The sequence below is a fragment of the Leptidea sinapis genome, chromosome 12 (assembly GCF_905404315.1).
Source record: "Leptidea sinapis chromosome 12, ilLepSina1.1, whole genome shotgun sequence".
Lineage (NCBI taxonomy): Eukaryota > Metazoa > Arthropoda > Insecta > Lepidoptera > Pieridae > Leptidea > Leptidea sinapis.
The window spans coordinates 11,127,943-11,153,145 of record NC_066276.1 but is presented as its reverse complement, the minus strand read 5'-3'; the positions used below and the strand labels follow the sequence as shown (position 1 = coordinate 11,153,145).

Sequence of the window (25,203 nt, the reverse complement as noted above, 5' to 3'; positions counted from 1 at the left end):
TGTTTAAAAGACAATTATTGGCGTTATTACTAAAGAAAACTAAAAACATTTGGATAATTATATAACTTATTTAAACTAACACATAAAATAAATTCGAAACTATAAGAGCTTATACAGTCTCCTATTTGTACGCTCAGAAAAAGCTGTAAAGAAACTACGTAAAGCATAGTGCTTTAGTAAGTTGCTTTCAATTTGAATTCCCAACCTTATATTCAAATGAAGATAGCTAGAATTCGCACCCACTTTACAACCTTCTTTCCCTTTCACAACAGACGTTGCTAGCTCACACTATTGTTTTATACAAGGTGTTGTGTGAAAAAGCGATGTTAACAGGGAGAAAGTCACGCACAACTACGTGTCTGTCATAAGTACCACTACTTGGTAGTTATGTAGACTAGACTCTGTAGGATACAGTGCTAGGTGTACAGTAAATGTGTATAGCTATATAAAATAAAGTTTCGCTCTAAAATAATTCTGAGGAAATGCTCGTAAAGGAAAACTTAATATACTTTAATTAATCATTCATATTGATGTTTACGTATCTGCCAATTAATTTTGTCAAATCTAGAGCTATAGTTAGATATTTCCTGGTATAATGTATAAAGATTTTTAAGCTCAAGCGATCGTACGGTTTCTTTGATAGTAATTTTAAATAAAATATTTTTAAAGGATTACAACGCGTGTAACTGTTACTGTATTTTAACATTAGGTATGGGGTTGGTTGAGCAAGCGTCAGGGCTTCAGAAAATCGACTAAATAAGTATAAAAATAATAAATATATAGATGCTAAATTAGTATTTTAGGTATCTGAATAGTTCTTCTATATGTATCAACTGATGTTTTTATTATATTAAATTAAACATCAAAGATACAAGAGCTTAAGTCAAAAGTTAATCAACCACCCCGGTCTTCACTACGTCTATTTTAGAGATTAAATTAATTAAATGTCTACTTATTTAAAAAATTATGATCCCATTATAGTAATTAGAACATTAGCTCTAATTACAAAGTTATTTAGACGGATTTAGTAGTATTATCAAATGAAATATGTTTTAATTTTCTATTTATGCATATTTTGATCACAATACAATTTAAATAAATATCTAAACAGTTTGTTAAGTTTTAAAGAGATAACCCTCACTTGAGCCGATATTACCCGAAGGTTCGTTCGTTATATAGGCAATCCTGAATTCTACGTTTAAAGTGTGCTTAAATAAATTTTCACAAAAAAGATGTAATTTTTAATTAGTTTAATAATAAAATGTTGATGTCTGATATTTTATAACAGAATAAAAATTATTAAAAAGAATTCATAAAAATTACAATTTGAATATTTTATCGCAATAAATTTTGATAACGGGTTTGATAACTATGAATTGATATAGAGAGAACAAATTTTTAAATCATTTAATAAAAACGCCGTGAAAAATAAAAACAAACACGTCCAATATCAATGTGTCAACGATGTAATATAACTGTCAATTTTACGACCAACTAACGGTCAATAAAACGAACAATTTGATTGTTATTTTTATCATTAAATACTTAACATGAACAACAGAATATTTTACGAGAGACATAAAGTTTGACTATTGGATTTATCAAATTGGTTAGACTATTGATGCGTTATCATTTTTTATTTTGAAAGAGGAGAACAAACGTGCAACAGTTTCATCTATTATTAAGACCAATAAACTTTATTCAATAAGGCCTAAACTAAGCGCATTAGAATCGTCACAACAAATTTTTCTTTTAAATTATTAAATTTACCATATTATGTTCGTAAAAAGTTGAGCTCGTGAGGAGAACATATAAGAAACTCAACGGCTACCCTTTTCAATCAAATAGAGTATTGACAATGGCACTAATTTACATAACAAATTAGTTTGTAAGGTGCTGCCTCCAATATATGAGTCGTGTTTAAATAATATAAAATATTTCATAAAAAGTAATCTATACTAATATTATAAAGCTGCAGTGTTTGTTTGTTTGTTTGTTTGAACGCGCTAATCTCTGGTACTACTGGTCCGATTTGAATGATTCTTTCAGTGTTGGTAGTCCATTTATCGAGGAAGAAAATTAGGGATCCGTAATAAAATTGCTATTTTGTAACACAAGGTGTAAAATCGATTGACAGTAGAACAAAATGATGTACAGGCTATAATATAGGCAATATTTTATTACTTATAAAACTATCGCGTGAATTATACTTTATATGGCAATACAACGTTTGCCGGATCAGCTAGTAAATAATAAAATGTACAAATATAAATTATCGTATATTGGATGCATCAACCTTTAGAGCTTAAATATATTGTTTGTGTAAGGATGCTTCGTGAACATGATGGTCGTGATTACTGTCACAATTAATAAATGCATCCAATAAATACAATGATTTACTACCTATAACAGGTCGACCTGGCACACAAGCAGCAACCGTTCACGATTTAACCCATGGACCAGCCATAGTTCCCTTCGCACATATTAGACGGAAGACGGATATAGGAAGGAGACGACCCGGCACACGACGCCGCTGCATGCGATTCCATACAGTGAGCATGACAAACCATTAAGTAATAACATTCCAGATTTTCCTGAAACCAGAGCAATCACAGGATCGTTGCCGTTTTTTTTATCATTTACTAACTTAAATTGATATGTTTGTATATATCAATTTCATATTAATATATTTAGTTTTACGATGTGTTGTTGTAAAGTTATTCCAAATATTCACGAATGTTCCAAACATTGATATGACGTCAATATTTAGGGCTAGACTAAACTATATTTAGATCGTTACTTTGTGTCTACGGTATAGCAATCGAATATTCAGTACGTAACAATAGCTATTTGCTGAACATCTAAAGCCACTTTAGACCTTAATTATGTATGTACTACTTGAGATGTGGCTTAATATAACATTGCATTAGTATTTCTTGTTTGCCGTGCAATTGAAATTGTTGTCCCTGAGAGACAATTAATGGTTTCTATTAGCTGTTTATAGACAGGAAACTACCTCTCCTTCTGTATGTTTTCCGTTTAATTCTTTCCCATTTATGATTAATTATTATTTGCAAAAAAAAAAAAATACTGAGAATAATGTAACAGCTTTGTACATTATGAATAAAAGTACTTAGATTAATTATTAATATCCGCACGACCAAGCCTTGTGTATGTACAAAACTTGAACAAAAAAGAAACTAATAGGACATCTGGATTCGAACCGAGGTCTTCTGCTTTCCGGATCGTCCAATGTCCCATCTGAGCTATTATAGTCTTGTATGAAGTGGCGAAATATACCGTTGTATTCTAATGTTATTGAAGCAGTTTCAGAAACCGAACTAGATCGATTTCTTGCCCCGAACCTACCTGTATCCTAAATTTCATTAAAATCGTTGGAGCCGTTTCCGAGATTCAGAATATAAGAAAAATGCAGGGAGACAGTTTTGAAAAAACAATGAATTCGCCAGCACATGCGAAATAAACAATAATCTGTAATAGAATCCACTCTATCAGATTAGTCAGAAAACGAGAAAATAAACTGGAACAATTCTTGCGAACGCTTCACAAACTAGAATTCGATACACGATAGCCACCTACGTCGTACGATTTTTTTATTTTATTTTTCCATGCATCGACAAAAAAGCAATCTATGAATGTAAACGTGCGCTGAAGTTAAATTGAATCTTATTTCGTAGCACTAGAGTGGGTTTTAAATGAGAAAAGTGATTGTTAACTTGGTGATAGTAACGCGATACCGGCCTCCATGAAAGGCTGTGCCGGTGAGCATCACATATTAGATTACGTACGTTTTGCGGTTTTTTGAAGACGCCACGATCACTGGTTATTGCGCTTCTCACGACGCGTTTCTAGTTTCTAAAAGTATTGTATATGTGTTTATTATTAATAGTCTCAAAATATATTTATTTAATATATTTTTTTATGAAAATAAAGGAGGAGACGAGCAGGACGTTCAGCTGATGGTAATTGATACACACTGCCCATTACAATGCAGTGCCGCTCAGGATTCTTGAAAGACCCAAAAATTCTGAGCGGCACTACAACTGCGCTCGTCACCTTGAGACATAAAATGTTAAGTCTCATTTGTCTAGTATTTTCACTAGTTACGGCACTCTCACAGAAAAAGGCGCCGTTGTGGTACCCATAATCTAGCCGGCATGTGCAAAGGAGCCTCCAACTGGTAAATAAATGATAATAAATAATGATAGCTGTAAATTGCTTTTAATTTTACTTACCTATCTTGGACTTTTTTCTAAATATCTTAAAACAATATCAAAATCAAAAATTCTTAGTCTTTTCTCACTTCGGCAAAGAATGACAGTAGTGACAAGAAGTGGCAAAAGTCATAGGTCCTCCTTAAATCAATATTGACATAACATTTCCTTGGTTTCTTTTGGCCGAATCTTATATCTCCGACTTTATCTTGGATTTACAGTACTTCCGCATGCGTACTAATAATTTGTGTAGTTAATCAACTTTCATCCATCGTCTTCACATTAACAAACCTACTGTACAATCAATGGGTATTCTATCGACCAACTAGCCATTACATTATATATCATGCCATATAAATCTTAAGATTCATCTTTAGAATCTCCTCAATGAAAATCTTCTCGACAATGACATTCGTCATGATGTCATAAGCATATAAATTTGTTGCCGGGAATGTCTCAGTCAAGACGAAAACAGGTGCTTGCATGTGCAACGACAATTCATTCTAATCAACTTCTCACGAAATCAAAAACAAATGCAATGATACAAGTAAGTTTTTTTGACACACTTTTCCACAAATTATTTGCCCTAAACTAGGCAAAGCCTGTAGTATGGGCACAATACAACGATATATTTTACTTAAACATACATTAATGCATATAAACATCCATGACTCGGACACAAACATCCATATTCATCATATAAATGTTTGCATCTACAGGGATTCGAACCCGGGACCTCTAGCTCAGTAGGCAGGGTCACTAACCACTAGGCCATATAGGTCGTCAATCTGGTTATTTTATATATGTTTTAACATATATTACATTACTTTAGTAACCGTTGCATGTGGGAAGTCAACTAATAGGCAAAATCAGAAACGTACTTAGCTTATCGTATAGAAATATATGTAGGTTTACGCTATCTAAAATTAATAGGATGCAGGATAAACTATTAAACTATGTTTCATTTTAATATCTCCCGCTATAGGGTTAGTACGTAGATAATATACGAGTTGAGCTTCGCGTAATTGCGGTACTGTGGTACATTTTCATAAAACTTGCACTATTACTTAGTCTAGGAGCATCCCACAGGGTGTCTTAAATCACGCTATAAAGATGTACCGAGATTGTATGCTCTAAGTTTGCGGTGCTATAAATTTATTCCTTCCCAAAAGCGTTCATCACCAAAGAGTTTCGTTCAGTGGGCGTCAACCACCATTGTGACAAAATAATGTCTCCGTACTGTAATTTCGTTACTGAAATACAAAGAAAAGTCTTTCTTATTCTATGTTCATTGAGGCTGAAATTGTGTGACGGAAAAAACAGATGGTAGAGCACGATATCGCTGAATAATCAACACTTAAAACGTCTGGAAAAGGAAGATACGGTAATGTTATATGAATAACAAAGCGACTGAGATGTATTCTTATTTAATTCTTATGGCAAGCGAACAACGCGTAATACTCTTTCAATTTTTATTACTTATTAAATAAGAACGTACAAGAATCTATGTAATCGATAGATATGAATGAAATACAAGTGTCTTTCTATATAAATAAAATAATAGAGGTTTTCATTTGTGCGCGCATCGGGGAAAACACTTAGACACTTGGCCCTTATGTTATAGAAAATTATTGCATTATCTTCATTTAATATAAAGTTATTAAGAAACAGGTATTTTTATAAGCACTACGTGCTCAGTCATATGTCTACGCGGATGATTTCGCGGGTATCAGCTAGTTACTAATAAATAATAGCTTGCCATTTTTCTAAAATTTTGCAAACAAAGAATTGATTATGACGGTACTTTTAGTAGCCGATAGCTCAGATTACTTATTATATTACTTATTATAGACAGACCAAATAAGGCTACTTTATTTCAGATAATACTGAATTGCGACGAAAAACCCTTCACTGTTTTATTTAATTTATTGTTAATATTATCAAACTAACTGATCAGATTATTAAGGAAATAAAACTTGTGTGGGGTGGTGGATGGACAACGTAATTTTTTTATGATAAATAATTGCGTGTTTACAAACTACACATGACAGAAGTAACACCTGCATTGTGCATAAACCTCTAAAATCTAGATTCTCTACGTACAAATTATCTTTTTTTTATAAATATAAGAGGGGGGAAACAGGCAAAAGGCTCACGGGATGTGGAGAGGTGAGGCCACCGCCCATCGACATCCGCAACAAAAGGTGTGTCAAGAAATGTGTTGCCGGCCTTTTAGGTGGTATGCTTTTGCCTTGAAGGTCCCTAAGTCGTATCTGTTCGGGAAAACTGCAGCCGGTAATTGATTCCACAAATTGGGCGAGGCAAGAATTTTCTTGCAAAACGTGCGGTTGTGGAATGACAGACGTCAACGTGATGCTGGTGGTACTTTGCATGTTTGCACACTATTGCTTGATTCCAGAAAAAGGCAGCGTTTTGGTACCCAATTAACCTGCACCCTGTGCAGAGAAGCCCCTCCTCTCACTGATAAGATACCACCAAGCCGGACCACAACAGTACATATGATAGAAATTAACTCTTGATTAAGTTAACTCTAGTGTCATATTTACGAAGTGAGTCCTAATGATTGGTACAAAATTATCATCATACAGAAATAGCCCTGTAACAAAAATATATGCAAATGTACACAATAGCGCCCGGTGACCCCGTTGGTTGTGAAATATTAATGCAGAACTTGGATACATCATACATGCATAAAATTATTAAGTGGATTTGTTGTATGAATATATAATATACTATGCTTACTTACTTCGTGTAACATTTATATTGAGAGTTAACACGACGGAATCAATTCATCATTTCGATGGTACATTATCCCAGGTATTATAGGCTAGTGTAGGAGCTGTAATGATGATTCGCCAACCTATTCTGATTAGCCTCTCGAGAGTAATTGTATGGAATTGTGCGAATATGAATTGTTCAAAATAAATAATAACGTTACTTGTAAAACCTAAGGAAATAGGACCATGGTTAATTTCAATTTGAACCTTGTTGATAATATTTTGTTTTAATAATAATAATTTATATAAATATGACTATATTTACAATAGCAGTTTGCTTATAATAAAAATATTATATTGTCAAACGGCGGTATTATACCGAAAGAGTGATTTCTACCGGACAACCGGGTCGTACATATCGTATATATGAAATTCTCGAGTCCCGGTCTTACCATAACTCCTCCGATACGGCTAAACCACTTTTAAATATTTTTTTTATTGTTTTAAACAATTTTTTTTATTTTTATTTTATTGTGATTCAGCATTATAAAATATATACAACTTAAAATTGTCACCCGTCTACGATCAACACCTATTTTTGTATCGCGATTTTAATATTATTCTATTCCATCCAATAATCCATACAGATACGCAATAGAGTTGCCAGATGGCAATCGGATAAAATGATAATTGTAGTACGATAAATTTCATCATTGTCATCTTTTTTTTTACCCCAAAAATTTTTTTTATTGCATTATATGGCAATACAACGTTTTCTGGGCCAGCTAGTATATATCAGATTTAGCCCATTCTTACATACATATATATACAACAAGGTAAATTTAAAATGTTCTATTAAAAATTGCTCGGTCCATCAGGTCAAATTTAAAATACAGAGATGGTTACACACACTCACTTATGCAGCATGGAAGCTATTCTTAAAGTGATAGCTTAGCATTCATATAATGTTAATACTTTGTAACATGATTAATCAGATACTCACACTCGCTCACACCCACCCACACACACACACACACACACACACACATACAGCCTGCACTTTTTGGCCTTTCGGTTCATATTGTTAACCTTAGGATGTAAATTGGTTGCCTACAGGACAGGCTACGCCTAGTGTAGGGACCAAATATAATGTAATATTATGTGATAAAGTGTTCTGTATATAATAAATAAATAAAATATATATATATATCTATGTTTATTTCAGCAAGTACTGCAGTTACTCTCCCATAAACAGCATCAGCATAAATCACACGTTATCAAAGCCAGTAACAGTGTCTCGCTTCGCGGTCCACTCCTCCAATTTTCCACTAGACCGCGCCACCAGACGCCAGTCAGCACCTGATGCGAACAGACGACCCCCAGATTAATTACTTCCAACCTAGGGCTTCCTCCGTACACCGGGTTTTTGTGTGGAAAACTTTGAAACGTGACAAATTAACGCTGAACCCTCGGTGGCTTTCGCGCAATTGTCACGTGCCAGCGCGAGCGGGCTGAAAGTTTCGGATTTTAGAAATATCTGGTAAAGTTCAGGATTAGTTTGAGGTTTGGATTTGTGGTTATAAAAGCATTTGATTTTAAACTGACCGCCGATGGGGGTTTATGTTTTTGTTGCGTTTGTATTATAATATATGCATCTATGTATGTAAGAACAAAGTCACAAACAATTACCGTAGTTAAATAAGTGATTGTGAACGTTTACGAAATATTTTTAATAGTACAATCGATGTTTGGTAATGCTCTTGTTAAGAAAAAACAGGAAGAATTTAATAATTAATTGGCTTTTAAAAAATATCAATTACAAAAAAAGTGCAATAAAGCTCATTATCTAATTCCAATTTTAAATATTACGGTATAGGCATCAGATATTATTGCGTTTCTTTGTGCCATATCAGTAAATATGTTTTGAAGTTTCCACTATTATCATAAGTTTTCCTGTAGCAAAGGTTTTACAAATCTGTTGTCTTCAACATGGACTAAATCGAAAATTTAAGTTATATTTCTTTTTGGAATGAAGTGCTTAAATTCATATCAAATTTTGCAAGAAGCTCCATGGGACAGCAAACCAGCTTTCGAAGTTATGCTGTTGATGTAATTTAAATATTTTAAAATTGACAGGTACATAAATAAGATATATAAAGTAAGAAATATCGATATTCGAATAGTGCTGATGAACTTGTGTGTGTCACTGTACTGATGTCATCTGGTAAACGTCTTCATATATGATACAACATGTAAATTGAACACTTACCGCTTATAGAGTCAAATATTGGCAAAAGAGCGTCAAGGTTATCCCAACATTGTTGGTTTGAATTTTGCGCTTTAGTAAATTCTCAAGGTGTATTTTACGAATAATATTTCATTATATTGCAATACAAATAATATACATAGAAGTATCAGTTTTAAATGTAATTTGATAAAAGCTTTGATTTTTCTGTCTGTTCTAGCTAATCTCCGAAACTGGACCGATTTTGTCACGGCGTTCAGTGACGGAAACCCATATTATAAGGAGTAATATATGTCAGTTTTGCTATTGAAAAAAAATATCTAAATAATTTCCCAAATTGCTAAATGAATGAAGTCGCGGGTGGTGGTGATCTGGTGTAAAAAAACAGCTTATCAGTTACCATTCGTAAACCCATTTATGAAAAACAATAATTAGTATCCTGCAAACGACGGAAAACAGAAAAATTTCGTTAAATTCACAATCTTATTAATAAATCGCTAGTTTCTCGCCCCGCATTAATAAGTATTATGACCATAATCTTAGACAGGGTTTATGGAAAGTTTACGTTATTCTGTTTTTATTTTCAAAGATTATAACTGATGGCATATTTTTTTTTATGACATACATGGGTCACCTGGTGTTAAGTGATCACCGCCGCCCACATTCTCTTGCAACACCAGAGGAATCACAAGAGCGTTGCCGGCCTTTAAGGAAGGTGTACGCGCTTTTTTTGAAGGTACCCATGTCGTATTGTCCCGGAAACACTGCACAAGGAAGCTCATTCCATAGCTTTGTAGTACGAGGGAAAATCATATTTCCGATCTCTCAACTATTCTACATTATCCGACCTTTTTTTGATATTTACTAAGTGGTGTATTATATAGTAAGTAGTAGACAGTACAAAGAAGCCTTTATTCTAAGAAATAATCTCAGAAAAATAAACGCTTTATTCATGCCACCAAAGTTGAGCTTTATAAATGAAAAATATCAAAATAATTGCATGATAACCAAACATTATTATTTTGCAAACCAAACAAGAGAAAAGGTGCGCACTATTTTTAATTAATTAATGAGGTAGTCCTTGTAACCCGTTTTATCTGTGGCGTGTATTACATCCTTTATCTCACAGCCCGAACTTTTAATTAAAACAGGAGCGATAATACGCAAACGTCCTCTGTATATTCAGTGTTCCAGAACTTTAATTTATATAGAATGGATATAAATAATTCCTTTAGAAGCTACTGAGTTTCGTAATCAAGTTTACTAGTGGGAGGCTCCTTTGCACAGGAAGCCGGCTAGATTATGGGTGCCACAACGGCGCCTATTTCTGCCGCGAAGCAGTAATGTGTTTCGGTCTGAAGGGCACCGTAGCTAGTAAAATTACTGGGCAAATGAGGCTTAACATCTTATGTCTCAAGGTGTCGAGCGCAACTGTGGTGCCGCTCAGAATTTTTGGGTTTTTTGAGAATCCTGAGCGGGATTGCATTGTAATGGGCATGGCGTATCAATTACCATCAGCTGAACGTCCTGCTCGTCTCATCCCTTATTATCATAAAAAAAAACATTTTTCGAAGCCCATCTTCAGTTCTTTAAATAAAGAGATTTATAATATAAATAATTTATACATGCAAAGTAACAGCCATGCAAATTTCTTTGCATCTTTTTAATATTTATGTATTTGTAAGTTTATTAAAAGTTTAACAATCGTTCTTTTTATTATAATTAGTTTGAGGTAATACTCTCTCATGGCACCATGCCAGATGGTGGTTTTAACTCCTATTGTATATTGTGTCAAAATTTTATCAGTTACAAATAATTGACTATTTCTTTTTTAGATTAAAATGTTTTTATACTTAACTCTAGTCTCTTAATATGTTGATATAAACACAATTACTCTTATTTGAGTTAATTGTAATTATAAATTTGAATGTATAATTCAAAATTATTCAGTGTCCTTGACAAAAACTGATATCTGCTACTGATAATTGTTCTAATCTAGAAAATATATGAGATATTCAAATTCAGACAAAAAACAAAGAAATGACACTTATGATTTTTTTTTATTGAATTTACCGCTACTTCGTAAAGGGTTGAGCTAATGAGAAGAAGTAGCAAGAAACTCATTGCCACTCTTTTAAGTCAAGATTTACATTTTAATTGTTTTACAAATTATTTCAATCACATATATACATACATTACATATGCAAAGTGACGCAACAAAATTACTCAAAAGTCAAAAACTGAAAGGCTTACATGAGTAAGTTAAAAAAAGAAAAAAAAAATAATACTTATAAACACAAGAGTTATTGAGTATAGTAGACGCATCAATCCAAACATACCGTAAATAAATAGAGGCATTATGTGAGCATTTCATTAAATAAAATATATAATAACTTTAACTTTAAAGGAAATAATAATAATAAAAAAACACATCAAGCAGACCTCCCGGTAACAAGATCATCCAGCCCCCACGAGTAGCACCTGTTCACGAGCATGACGCATGGACCAGCCATCGCCTCCCTCGACCATATTTTAGGGAAGGGAACGACCCGCCCCACGTCGCCGCCACAGGCAGAGGCATTTAAGCGAGCATGACGATACCTGCCACGAGAAATCTACCGAATAACAAAACAATTCAAGTTCATCTACATATTATGCAATACTTACTAAATGCCTCTACTTACAATTTTGTTTCAATTTACATAAGTCATAATTATTATTATTCTTATTAAAATTTATTAAATTATCATTGCATTGGTATCAAAAATTAAGTGTCTGTAAGTAGTGCTATCGCATTGTTATAAGATCAAACGCTTATTTTAAAAATACAAATATATTTATGATTCTTAAGATTCTCCCACTGACATCTCTCACTTAACTCTCACTTCTGGGATTCAATATATAAATCTAATTTGTAACAGAATTTACACACCTGAGAGCTAAACAAGACATCCCAAAATTAACGGTCGATGCGCCACTCGGACGGTTGGCTCAGTTGGTAAGAGCACTCGGACGGAAACCGAGAGGCGCAGGTTCGATTCCTGCATCGTCCATGAATTTTGCTACAAATTAAATTTGTATATATATTATTATTAATTGTTCTTTCATCGAAACAAGAAATAGTCCAAGAAAATCATTTTTTTATTTAATAAAATTAATTACATGAAGTGATAAGCATTTGTTTAGTAATATAAATTGTACGATATTACATTGTAATCCATATTTTATATTAAAAAAAAAGCCCGCTGAGTTTCTTGCGCCCATTCTTCTCAGGTCTGAGGCAGTCTCTTTTGAATGGGTGGTAGTTTTTGACGTTCAATAAGTGATTTTAAATCCTATTTCGAATAAAAATATTTGAATTTTGAATTTGAATAAGTTTAATCACACGCATATGACTCCCCAGATCTCAATCTAATTAGAGTACTCGTAGTACAATATAATAATATGATGATTAGCGATTCCTTATACGACTAACTCATGAAGTGAGTCCATGACCCTGAGATTTAAGGCACCTCTCATTAAACCCAGGCTAGCAAAGTTCTATAAAAAAAAGTGACTTACTCGATTGTATGAAACGTGCAGTCATTGACATATTGACAGATGACGGCTATAATCTTGGTAAAAACGTAGATAGCCGAAATCCACTACGTTTTAAGCAACTGTTCGCTTTCAAACTAAGCCGGATTATACTTCGGAGCCAATCGCGATACTGTTATTGCTATTATTTCAAAAGAATGTCAAATCACTGCACAGTTTCATACTAAACTAAATTTAAATTTTTACTTCGGCAGTCCCGCTTCTTTAGCCGTTCACAACCTCTAAGGTGCAGGCTTCCTTCAGTTTGTGCAATCTTTTCCGGTCTTGAGCAGTTTCTAACCACTTTGTTCCCGCCAGTTGTTCCCGCCAGTCATTTGATATCGTCATACCAACGCATCTATGGTCTTCTTAGTAAAAACCCAAGTTTCAGTACCATATGTAAGCACGGGAAAGATGCACTGGTCATGAATACGAGCTTTTTGGTCGGCATTAATTTTCATATTGGACGCGAACTTCAGTTTGGAGTAAGCTGCCCACGCCAGTCTTATGCGCCTGTCAATTTCGTAAGCCTGATTGTCCTTTTCCATTACGACCTCTTGACCAAGATACACATACATTTCCACTTTTCTGATGAAAGTGCCATTTACGCTGATGTAGCAGCGTACTGCCTCTTATTACATAGTATTTACATCCTATTTGATGTCTCATTGAGCCTATTACTACACCAGCATCATTACTTCAACTGTAACACGGCGATGCAAGCACTGCTGTTGCGGCAAAAATAGGTGTGTTAGCAATACTGCCCAAACGAACATTGCATTACTATTCAGGTTAAGGCACCATTTAATATTTTAATATTTAACTAAGCATTAAATTAATCAAATTGGAAGCCATAATACCCGTCAGCTTTGAACATAAAATAATAGGCATATCAGCAAACGAATATCAAATGAGCTTTCACAGTTCACTTAATTGGGGGTAGTCGCTTTGAGATGCAAATGTTAGTGGACGGACACCTTGTCCTGTATTGTTCTATGTTAATCTATTATGTAACGGTTATCTGGCCTATACAGTAACAATATTCTCAACTAATCAAAGACATCCTTGAAAATATTCATCTGTCGAGATCTTTTATCAGTGAACAGAGAGAGTATATGTTAGTCACATACGTTGATCAAGTAAATAAATATTCGACTTCATCGAAACAAAAATAATCACTTTTAAATTTATCTCTCTCTTTTTTAAAAGTTTTTTTTTTATGGAATAGGAGGACAAACGAGCGTACGGGTCACCTGTTACACGGTCTTCGACAATCTCTTGCACCACCAGAGGAATCACAGGAGCGTTGCCGGCCTTTAAGGAAGGTGTACGCGCTTTTTTTGAAGGTACCCATGTCGTATCGTCCCGGAAACACCGCACAAGGAAACTCATTCCACAGCTTTGTAGTACGTGGAAGAAAGCTCCTTGAAAACCGCAATTAACATTAATTTAACAGTTTGCGTTAATAAGCTCTAAAATCTAAATCTACCTTCATTTATATCACATAGATTAAAATACAATTACAAAATTTTATAAATTAAAACAATATCCCTAATAATAAAAATAAGAATTATTTTTTACGTTTTTACATCATTATATCGACAGTATAACAAACAGTACATAATATAGAGTACCTGGATGACCGAGCCTAGCTCGGATTCTTAAGAAGGTACAAAACTTGAACAAAGAAAAAGTAATAGGACATCTGGATTCGAACCGGGGTCTTCTGCTTTCCGGATCACCCAATGTCCCATCTGAGCTATTTAAGTCTCGTATATATCTAGACCGATTTCTCGCCCCCGAAACTACCAGTATACTAAATTTCGTAAAAATAGTCCGAGGTTATATATAATATACATATATATATACTACACCTTAAATCTTTTTTTTTGTATAGTTAAAACTATAAATTACTTATAAAATTAATTAAAATAAACCTAATTTAGTTCGTCTAGCTTAATTCTAAATAATATCATAGCGTCTAGACGAAATTGAGAAATGAAAATCTTTTGTGCTGCTGGCATTAAGACTTGGATTGGACTTGGATTCCTCTAGTGTTGTAAGAGAATGTTGGCGGCGGTGATCACTTAACATCAGTTCCTCCGTACTCTTGTTTTTCCTTCTTCCATGACAAAAACATCAAAAGGCGTCACATACGTAAATCAGTGATTAAGTGTATTTCATCAATTTTATGCACATTTATGAAGACAGAGAAAAAACGCAGTTAGTTAATTAATTTATAATAACACGGATTACAGTAATATTTTTTTTACACACTTTTTTATGACTATTTATTTATTGACACACTTATATATTACTCAAATTATCTAGCCCCAAACTAGGCATAGCCTGTACTATGGGTACAAGACAAGGATATACTTAATATTATAAACATACATAAATATCCATGACTTGGAAACAAACATTCATATTCATCATATAAATGAGTGCACCTACCGGGATATGTGTATTATCTTCTGATATATATCACCTCCTATGATGATTCATAGAAGGCAGAATATAATCCAAATGCCAACACCGGCCGCTATAAAAAAAAACACTTTTAAAAATGATCTATACCTCACTTGAAATTGTTTCTGGTTTCTATGAAGCACGTCGCACATCGCTTACTTTACGCACCTGGTAATCAATAACAGCCTTTTATTAAGCCTCTAGTGCCAACCCTATTCTTACCGGCTTGTCACCCTCCCGATTTTTCATGCTCCTCTTCAACTCTTGATTTGCTGAGCACGTTCGTATTCAAAACTCGGAGCGATTTCTGTTATCGTAATTTCAACTTTATTTAAATAACATTCTGGTTATAATGCCTTAAGGCAAATATCGTTCCGTGTAGTCTAAGAACTGTAGATTTTAATGGCATTATTTTATTAAAAAAAACTGAAAACCTTTTTCTACTTTTCTTAATACTGACACTAGGAATGCCAAATCGTTTGTTATATTCAATTATTTTAACATATAACAAAATTTTATTGAAAACGTCACTGGGGGCTCACTGACAATTTCTGGCTAACATTGTGAATACATACTTTATAAGTACATCCTTACATCCATCCTTATCATAGTTATGGCCAGTAAAATTGGTCAATGATTCGCTATTTTCATGTCAAAGTCAAAGTCAAAAATATTTTATTGACATATAATCAGACGATTGCTCGTCAACGTCAATCACTAAAAATACAATCTAATTGGTAAAGCAGTTTTTTCTATAATTTTTAATAAGAATTCAGCATTCAGATGTTTTTAAAGAATATAATTTTTTTGTTGTAAAGGTATAATTTTTAGTGAAGATTTTAAATAATAAGACTTTAATACACTAGGTAAGTTAAGTGGAAGGGTTGCAGAAGGTTGAATACTCAATTGATATTGAATATAATGTTTTATTAGTTCCCTTTGATGTCACACGTCATCATATACTTGAGATGTATGTTCAAAGCTTTTGTCTTGTATTAACGCGAGTGTTACACATTTGAATAAAACACTTTTAAAGGATTAAAATGCGTGTTATTGTAACTGTGTTTTTACATTAGATTCTTGAATAAAAAATACATTTTTATTTTAGTTAACATGACCTTTCAAGTCCTTTCCAGATCTCGTCCCCCTGAAAACTAGATCTGTAAAGGTCTTGAAACGTCGGGTTACCTAAAGGAAATATAACTAAAGCCAGAATATAAATATCAAATCTAAAATATGATTCGCATACAATAATAAAACACCTAAGGCTGTGTCATTCACGATGTCAGGACGGAAATAGATTATGCTCACCGTGATAAAGCAACGGTTCTCGAGTCCCAATGTATATTTATCTCACACTTATCGTCGCCGGATCTTAGACTATAATGTAGGAGCGATATTTTGCTTTGCGGTGACATCGTTCAACCTTATTTGGAAAGTAAATCGAATCTACAGGGAACAAGTAGTAGTTCTCTCGTCGTAGGTCGTTAGTACATGGGAGTATATAGGTTTAGACATGTCCAGCAACATTCTTGTGGGTGCTCGAGATAATAATGACTCTATTCATCGAACAATTCTAAATCGTGTCTTTACATTGGAACCTTACCACAGGAATAAGATTCATATAATCAGAGAGTTAATGGCTTTTTTAATTAAATTACCCTGCATATTTCAGTATGACAACTCTCTCTATTAATGATTATTCTCATATTAAACATTTTATTGAGATAAAACCTTTAGTTGCGAATGTAACGGGCAAGTAACAATATATATAAATCTAGTGTCCTGATGTTTGTTTCCGGTGAACTCCTAAGCTAATTAACCGATTTGAATGGGGATTACTTCATGGGAACAGTTCACTTGAGAGATAGGATAGCTTTAATTTCGATGTGGGACCTATAGTTATTTTTATATCCAATATTTGTTTTGACAACGTCTGTCGGGTCAGCTAGATACGTATATTTAAATAGTATAATATGTTATAGTCTAATATATATTTTGAATTATAAACCAAAAGAACTTTGGTACGTGGCAGGCAAGTATCAAACCGGGGGCAGCGTGGTAGGAGTGACTGATTTAACGCATTGCGCACCCATGCCTTGTCAATGACATATATTTATTTATTTATTTTTTATTTATTTATTTCTTATTAACAAATTACATATTATAGGTAACACAATTATTGTACATACATAAACTCATTTGAGTTTTACCGTGTACAATAAGGTCGTCGGAAGACATATAATATTATTTAAATTTATAGTTTAATACTTAATTAACTACTTAAATTAAATTACTTATGTTTAAAGAAAAATGAAACAACTTAAAACTACATACAAATATTCATTATACAGAAGAAAAACAAAACAAAACAAAGGCATAAACATTTAGGTGCTAAGAAATTTTATGAACAACATTACAAACTAAATAACTTACAAATACCCTCAATATTAACACTACAAGTATTGTTGCTTTATCTACAGAGTGATTATTTTATTTACAAACAATAGAACACTGCAAGAAGGACAAGAAGGGTGAAAAAAAATTTTTTTTTTATTTCCTTATAAATTAAAACATTAGTTGAGTTTTGACAGAAAATATTGTTTTAATTTATATTTCAGGATTTTTACTGTCAGGTCCTGCTTTACGACTTTGGGCAGTTCATTTATAAGGTTAGCAACCAAATACTTGAGCCTGTGCTTATCATAAATATTTACATAGAGTACGGATTCTAGTAAAAATGAGTACGGATTGTTATGAACGAATGTATGTAAGAAATTAAAAAAAATACGCAGCATCTCACTTATTGGTTTCTGATATTGTATATTATAATAGGGCAAGATGTAAGACTATTATTACATTCGTGTTCACAACACGTACATAAATATGTGTTCAGTTATTTGTTATTAAAATCATTCTATTTATATTGGCGCTTGGGGACTTTTTATGCTCGTTTTTTTAATATTATATATCCTAAATGGCTGGATCGCTTTTGATGATTTTTTTAGAGTGTTCCAGTGAATTTGAGATTGGTTTAGATTCTCTATGCATACATTCTAAAGGCCGGCAACGCTCCTGTGATTCCTCTGGTGTTGCAAGAAATTGTGGGCGGCGGTGATCACTTAACACCAGGTGACCCGTATGCTCGTTTGACCTCCTATTCCATAAAAAACAACACAGTCGACATATAATTCTCCTACGTATGTTAGTGATCTCCTTCTAACGTCTGGACCCATTTTTCAAATTTAAGACGTGTGTACAGGACAACGTCTGTCGGGTCCGCTAGTATAGTATATATTACTAGCTGACCCAGCAAACGTTGTATTGCCGATGTTAAAATCGCGATACAAAAGTAACTGTTGATCGTAGATGGGTGAAAATTTGAAGTTGTATGTACTTTTTAATACTGACTCATAATCAAACAAATTTAAAAAAAAAATTCTAAAAAAATGCGTGGACCACCCTTAACATTTAAGGGGATGAAAAAAAGATGTTGTCCGAATCGGTCAAGCCGTTTCGGAGGAGTTCAAAGTTTAACACCATGACACGAGAATTTTATATATTAGATATTATGCGCTTTTTATGAGTTTTATTTCAATCCTACGTAAGTCTGTAACTAAACTAACCTATTTGGTATTATATTGTATACACCAGATATTTATTACTTTAAATCTTGTGCGTTGCTTAAGTATTTTGCAATAAATTATATGTACATACGCATTTATTAAATGTTACCAGAGATAATGATTCTCTACGGGTGGCCAGTGTATTCGTTATGAGTCAATTATACTGCCTTATTTACAGAGACCGTTTTGTGTATTTGAATATATTCAACAACTTATAATAATCTATATATATAAAAATGAATTGCTGTTTGGTAGTCTCGCTAAAACTGGAGAACGGCTGGACCGATTTGGCTAATTTTCGTCTTGAATTATTTGTGGAAGTCCAGAAAAGGTTTGAAAGGAATAAATATGAAAATGCTCGTAATTAAATAAAAACAACAATTTTGTTTTTCCTTTGATGTGTCCCGCGTCGTTCAGAAATCACATTGAAAGAATAGTTTAAAATGAATAACTAATTAGAATATTTATATCTTTCACAGGAGGTAAAAAACAAACTTTAATTTAATTATTGATTTTTTCTTATTACTTTATATGGCAATACGGCGTTTGCTGGGTCAGCTAGTCTTATATATAAAATTCTCGTGTCACAATGTTAGTTACCTTACTCCTCCGAAACGGCTTTACTGATTTTTACCAAATTTTATATGCATATTCAGTAGGTCTGAGATTCGGCTACTATATATTTTTCAGCCCCCTAAATTTTAAGGGTAGTCCACCGCATTTTTTTTTAATTTTTTGAATTTTATTTTTATCTTTTTTTTATTATGATTCAGCATTGAAAAATACATAATAATTTAAATTTTCGCCCTTATACGATCTACAACTATTTTTTTCTATCACGATTTTTATATTGTTCTGTTCCATCCACCAAACCGATATAGGGTTGCAAGATATATTTGGTAGGCCTGAGAATCGGTTGCATCAAAATTTTTATAATTTATTTTTTTAAATATGTTATATGGTATACATATATACATACAATCTTTATTATCAAAGCATGTTGAAGTTTTTCAAAGGTCGGCATAAGTTATCACTTATTATCAATTACACTGAAATATTGTCTGTCCTTCTATTAATAAAAAACAGTGTAAGAAAACACGATAAAAGTGGAAACCTTAACGTAAGGTTTATAATAAGAAATACAAATTTTCTTCATAAAGTAACAACATTTCCAATGTCTATCTTATTATAATTGTGTATAAATTACTTTAGTAAATTTTGCTGTCGAGTCGAGCTGACTTCACCCGTCTCCGTTTAGCGTTACATAGCCGAGCCTGATAGCTCAGTGTCATTCAGGCTCAGCGACCCTAAAGAAGTGTTCACTTCAATAATTATAATTAATCATATTATTTAATATCCAAACTGACATGGCTATTTCCTACAAAATTAACAGACTATGAATATATAAAAGCTTCCAACTCATAATTACATTTTTGGAGTAAAAATATAAAATCACCATCACTATTTAAATGATTTTTGGGTGCATATCCATTTCCAACGATCTTAAGATGGTTAAGCTAGACGTTCTTAAACAGGAATTACATCCAGACAAAAATAGGAAAAAAGTTAACAACCTAATTAGCTGCTGTTGTAACAATTTTAATATTCCGTAATTATGTTCGTGCTGGGTTTTTAGATTCAAGGTAATTGTAGTAATTTCAATTCTTATACTTTAAAGAACAAGACTTAAATGTGTTGTGCAACTGAAGAATGTAGCTTTATTCAGTACTTTATTAAGGAAACTATTCAGAAAACTAGAGTAACATCGATAGAGATTGTTGAAAATTTATATTAATGGTAATGGCACAGCGTAACTCCCGGTATTCTTTGGTCAGGTTGCTCTCTACCTCGAGTATTACTAATCTTTACCTAACAAAAAAACCTTGAGAGACATCTGTGTGATTGATTGTGGCGGCGACGTGGGGCGGGTCGTTCCCTTATAATGTTCCTTAAATATGGTCGAGGGAGGCGATGGCTGGTCCATGCGTCATGCTCGTGAACGGGTGCTACTCGTGGGGGCTGGATGATCTTGTTACCGGGAGGTCTGCTTGATGTGTTTTTTTATTATTATTATTTCCTTTAAAGTTAAAGTTATTATATATTTTATTTTATGAAATGCTCACATAATGCCTCTATTTATTTACAGTATGTGTGGATTGATGCATCTACTATACTCAATAACTCTTGTGTTTATAAGTATTAATTTACTTTTTTTTTCTTTTTTTGACTTACTCATGTAAGCCTTTCAGTTTTTGACTTTTGAGTAATTTTGTTGCGTCACTTTGCATATATTGTAATTGAAATGATTTGTAAAACAAATAAAATGTAAATCTTGACTTAAAAGAGTGGCAATGAGTTTCTTGCTACTTCTCCTCATTAGCTCAACCCTTTACGAAGTAGCGGTAAATTCAATAAGAAACAATATTTTTATATTTTTTTTTGACATTCATAAGTGTCATTTTTGTGACCTACATGAATAAAGTGTTTTTGAATTTGAATTTGATTCAAGTAGCTTGACATTTTTGATCAATCTTTTTCTATTTCCTATCGAATTTGCCTTACCAATGAGAGCAATACGTAAAGTGATGGCGAGTCCTGGAATGCATTGTAAGAAGGCCTCGTGAACGTACATCCGAGGTGACAAGTCTCGGGAACTCTTCGAAGAGGCTCGCTCTGTTACTTGGATGTACTTCTTATTCTCAGTCGTTTCCCTCACTGCTGTGGATCGTGACTCCTTCTGATCTTGTCCACCAGCTGTCGCCATTGGTTGCGTTGCCTGATGTATTGCAACATTCATTGTCATCTCCCGCTCTTTGGAAATTTGGTCAGACCACCGTATGGGACTCCATCCTCTCGGTCTTCTGTGTCTCTTTCCTTCTATCTTCCCTGTCACCAAAAGTCGCTCCAAATTATTGGCATTTCTGCCAGTAATGTAGCCAACGTATAAACTATTCTTTGTACTCAATAGACTTACGGTATAAAATATGTTATTGAGTTTTGAGTTTTTCTTTTAGTGAGATGAACTCACTAAAAGAAAAACGGTGAAAAAGTCAATAGTAAATATCCAGTTACTTATCACATATCACCATACCCGTTGCTTTAAAGAAAAGGAAGAATCGAGTCAACAAAAAATTTCTGCCAGACAAAAAGGCAAAATTAATCAAATCATAATTTAAATCTTAGTATCTTTTTGGATTAAGAACATTACACTCCAAGGAACCCACTGAAAATATATCAAATTGTAAACTGTGGATGTCCATTTTACTGTAAAATTCAAATTAAAATGAACATATATTCGAGTAGGTAGCGCATGCTATGTGTAAGTTGCAAATTGTTAAAGCTATTGATTTTCGACAATATTCGCAGTCAAGTCATGATAATTTGAGTCGTGAAGCCAGCTAAGTAACGACTTGAAAGCCTTTGCTGAGGGGACACGCTATGTTAATCTTATTATGTTGTTTATAGACAATTTAATGTAAGAAACTTTTTTAAAAGTAGATACTTAGCTTTAAAAATAACGATGAACTAATACCAACCGCTCACGATCGAGTTGGAAACCTGCTTCGAGAGCTTAATTTTATATCTCTCTTGTTGATACTTAACAAGAAATTTAAAGAGTTTATTAATAAGATATTCTTTATTCTTAGTTTTTTATAAAATCTCTTCGATTCCAATTCAAAATAGGATTCAAAATCATTTATTGATCGTCAAAAACTACAACCCATTCAAAAAAGACTGCCTCAGACCTGAGAAGAACGGGCGCAAGAAACTCAGTGGGCTTTTTTATCATATAAAATCAATCGTCAGCTTAGCTATAAGCACTATAGTATGAAATTTTAAAATAACAAATCAAACTGACTGTTTTTTTGTCGTAAAACAATTTAAACTATTTAACACTGTTTAACAAACCACAAGTCTAATCCATAGACTTGTGGTTTGTTAAACAGTGTCTAACTATTGAAGCGACGTCCTAAGATTGACGCAAAACAACAGAAAGACACGGATTTGCAATAGAACTTTTTTAACTGTCCAACACGTGTTTAGAGTGTTTAGTGTGAGGGTCAGCTGACAATTCATAAATAATAGTGATATAATAATGAATATAATTTTTCAAACAAGTGGATACAATTTATATCCATCATCATTTTCATTCTTTTAATCAATTGTCAAAACAAACTTACTACATAACATACACGATATATAAAGATTAAAAAACATAAAAGTTATCACGCAAATTATCTCGTACAGTGTACCTACGCGAAATAGGGTGACATTTAAAACAACGATTATTACTATGGTGCTATAAAACGGGGGATTTGCGTGAAAGGTTGTTTAGAGTTTACCTTTAACATAATTATGTGCATTAATTTGCTTTTTGTATATACTTCTACAAGCTATGAATGTTATTTTATCACTTTTTTACAATGTCTCTTATATAATCACGCTAGAATAACCAAACTCCATTTATCACGATCCTGACATACTTCTTTGGCTTCTTTAACTCGGCTGAGCTTTTACAAATAAAATCTATATTTTTTTAAACTCTTTAAATCGGGCCACACCTAACACATTCAGCTACTTTGTGGTGTGAAAACTGTGGCGCCATATTTGAAAGTCAGGCCGTACTCGGGTACCACCACATACGTGCCTCAGTTGTGCGTTTTTGCATTTATATATCCGGGAGCGATAAATGTGGTGCTACAACTTACACGCCACAAATGTTAACCTGGATTACAGCCCAACTGATGCCGTTATACCAAAAGGTGTCCAAAAATATAATTCGTAATTAAGTGTGTTTTGTCAACTGTCTTCAAAACGGTGCATAAAACAGGTAAATACGACTAAAAACAAGAAACGTTATAGATCACTTACTTACCCAATTTAATTTTTTAATAATTCCCAAAAACTACAATTAAGAATCATAAAAATCACAGTGTGAATTTGTTCTATTAATATACTTTTTTTTCAATTCTTAAAAAAAAAGAATGCTTACAAATAATATTGACTTATACTCTTCTAGAATAAAAAATATAAGATTTAAAAATAAAACGATGCAAAGGCTGTCAAAACTGAAACGAAAAAAAAATAACGCATTTTTATGAGACAGACGCTCCCAACTTTCTAAATCGAAACCAGGCCTGCCATATTTATAAAGATTACAAAACTGTCGTACAGGTTTTAATACCGATCCGTCAAGGTAATTTATCAAAATGCATCCAGGAGGCTGTAATTTATTTGGTAACAATCACCATCATCGCGAATATTATAAATGCTCGGTTCTTGTTGTGAGTGTCCAAATCAAAAGAGGAAGCGGTTATTAGTATTACAGTATTTCTTCATATTTATTATTTAAATATTTAATTTTTCTCGTGCAACTTTTATATAATCAAATCATTTATAATTCTATCTTTTCTTGTAGAGAATTTACATTTGTTCCGAATTTTATAAGTGCAAGTTTACATTTAAAAGAACTTGTGTTTTGAGGAAATGTCGTATATAAATTAACATTACAGAATTTCAACAATAAAATATTTATTTAGATCATGTTAATATGTTTTCAATATGGATCAACAAAGTTAATAAGTACTACATAAGTCTTAGCGTATCACTTAAACCAACAATCGACTGTCCAATTACGTCGAAACACGTTGAGTTGGCCATAATTTGAGATCACAGTAATTTTGTTCACGTTATTCCATTGCATAGAGCTGCCGACGGCTATAATGATTTGTTGGACACTTGACCGATATGGAATTATGTAATCATGGTCATTTTGCTCCCGAGACACACATTAATATTATGATTACCTTTTCTATTTGAATCGATCGATCACAGTTCTAAGCCGATGAAAAATATTAACTATTTAGAGGAGACTATTTTCCTGGACCTGATGCGAATGTTACAAAAATTAAAAAAAACTACGTTTAAAATAACCGACTTCAAAAACTGAAAATTATAAAATAACCTAATAAAGATTTAATTTCATACAGCTCTTATGCAAACCTTATAACTTCAACATTAATAAAATTCTACCTATTGATAGGGTTGAAGTCAGTGCCTGATCACATGGGTTGTTTTGTTCTAGACGAAGCTATCCCGCTCAAAGGTACCTGCTATTACATTTAGCTTGGCAAATAAAATAAAATATTTCGAAGTATGTTGAGAAAGGACGTTACCGGGAATTGTTTTGAAAGAAAATAATGACAAATACTTCTAATAACTAAATATGACTCGGCCAAGAATAGTTTCATGCCATCAAACGAGATAATATATATATAGTTTTTGTTCTTATAAAATTATTTTATATATTA

The 25,203-nt window shown here is 33.0% G+C and overlaps 1 protein-coding gene and 1 non-coding gene across 10 annotated transcripts in view; both read left to right on the top strand.

Moving 5' to 3' along the window:
- The window catches only part of LOC126967146 (SAM and SH3 domain-containing protein 1-like), a 181,887-nt gene that overhangs the window by 57,835 nt on the left and 98,849 nt on the right, over positions 1-25,203 (top strand). The gene's annotated exons all lie outside the window — the stretch shown is intronic.
- Positions 12,199-12,271, top strand: Trnas-gga (transfer RNA serine (anticodon GGA)). The gene has a single exon. It is a non-coding gene; the product is annotated as a tRNA-Ser (tRNA).